The sequence below is a fragment of the Lagopus leucura genome, unplaced genomic scaffold (assembly GCF_019238085.1).
Source record: "Lagopus leucura isolate 7727_CA_CO unplaced genomic scaffold, USGS_WTPT01 Super-Scaffold_810, whole genome shotgun sequence".
In the NCBI taxonomy this organism is placed as follows: Eukaryota; Metazoa; Chordata; class Aves; order Galliformes; family Phasianidae; genus Lagopus; species Lagopus leucura.
This window is the reverse complement of record NW_024962261.1, coordinates 639,342-641,484: the sequence shown is the minus strand read 5'-3', so window position 1 is coordinate 641,484 and position 2,143 is coordinate 639,342.

Below are 2,143 nucleotides of genomic sequence, written 5' to 3'. Positions count from 1 at the left end.
TCTGAAACTTAAATAAGATTGAGAAAAGATCATTTCTAATTAAAATGAAATTTCCTGAGAACTACTTCAGTTTTTTCCTTAAATTGTTTTTATCCCCTGGTCACTTGCACCTAAACTCACTATTGAGATCAGTGACAGAGTGACACAAATTGCATTTATCATTCTAAATGTATGACATTTATTCCTAATTTCCTTTCCAGGAATATGAAAATTTCTTATAAACATAAAAAGGAAGAGCAAGGAATTAGTAGCAATGCAACACACTGAGGTCCATGACTGGTACAAATGTAAATCTGACTTTGGTGCTAGAGTAGGAAAGGGAAAATATGCTTTTCTTATGATTCCTATAGTTTATACCTCAGAAATGCTAGGAAGTAAATAATCTTTGTCTTGTTATAGACATTCGTCTGCACATTCAACATTCTTATGAAAGTTTCAATAAAAAGTTGTGACCCTTCCTGGTAAAACATCTGGTTTCATTTTTGCATTAGATGACCTGCCCTCTTTCTACAGTAAGAACTTGGATGTTCTTTGATGAGCAAGGTAAATTATCTTATTTAAGGGTAAAGTGTAATTATGGGAATTTTGTGGACCACTTCTTACTGCAAAATGTGAAAAGGATATGCTTCTCATGATGTAGTCAATAGCAACAGTGTCTGGTGAGGTGAGTCTACATACTTTCATCTTACCCACACATTTTAGAACACTGGAACATGTGGAAGATTTGACCCAGTTCCAATGAAATGAGTGAATAAACTTCAGCAGTGGACTTAGGATCAGATCTTATGTAAACTTTCTGTTCTGAAGTTTTATAAGTCAGTAATATAACAAAGAGAAAATGGGAGTAAATAGAGTTGAACTGCTGATCTGTTTAATATATATTTTGTCAGATTCTTACAGCCTTTTCAAGAAGAGCAGCAATGAATCGATTGCACTATAACATTGATAGCACAAAAAGAATGGTTTTGGAGCAAAAGACACTCAGGCAGTGGAAAAGGTTTTTCATGTCACTTGTTCTACATTCTGTTGTAAGGTGATGTGGTTAACAGACCTCATAAACAGCATTGGGCATTCAGACGTACAACCAAACATAACTGTGAAGACAAGGGTTGTGCAGTGCCAGAAATGTAAATCCAAATGCAGATGCAGTACAGAGACAGTCTTCATTTAGCATGTAAGTCTGGGCAGCAAAAAGGGGAAAAGTTCATCTTTCATATTACTCTGGAGTAGACTGCCCTTAGAAATACAAAAATTGTTGTTCTCCTAAAAGGGAAACAAAATAAATAATAATAATAATAAAAGAATGGGGAAGAGTGGAGGCACCATTTAGGCGTAAAGAGAATGGAAAGTTTGCCTAAAGCTATCATTCCAAGCCTATGTTTGCCAAGAATCCATTACTATGTAAAATACTGATAAATGTCCCTATCTTTGCCTTCATTTTAGGAAAGATAAACCAGCTAAGTGCACTCTGTAGTTAAAAATAAAAAAAATAAAATAAAAAAAAAAAAGAAGTTTTATGACACACTTGTACTCAAGCAACATGGAGTAAGTAAAGAAGCTTGACAGATAAAAACCCAACCCATACAATGAATGGTATTCAGCATGAAAATGCTATTTGCAAGCAAATTTTTCACCCCACTCCGTCACTGCTGAAGGAAAAATATTTTCTCAGAATACTTCTAATGATGAGATCACACCTTTTTGGTTTCTGTAAAGAAAGAGAAAATAAGAAGGTAAGCTATGTGTGAACAAAAAAGTGCTGATGTATGGAATGTCTTCTCTGAAGACAGGAGGTGTCTGGCTACATAGTGAAATGCACTCACCCTTAAAACTTATCTTATATGAAAGTGAAAATATTTTCTCATTCTTAATAAAAATATCCAAAGATCTCTAGTTAAAAGCCCAGAAGACCTGCTGAACTCTATCGAAGTTTCTACTTGTTTACTATAGGCAAGAATTGGGATGTGGGATATTGCCAGAGGCTTTGTGTGAATGTACTGACTTGCCAAAGAGCTCTTGGATGTATGCATTAATGTGGAAAGACAGAAAGAAAAAGGAAGGCAGGGAGGCAGGGAGGCGAGAGGAGGTGAGGGGACAGGAGAGGAGGGAAGGGAAGGGAAGGGAAGGGAAGGGAAGGGAAGGG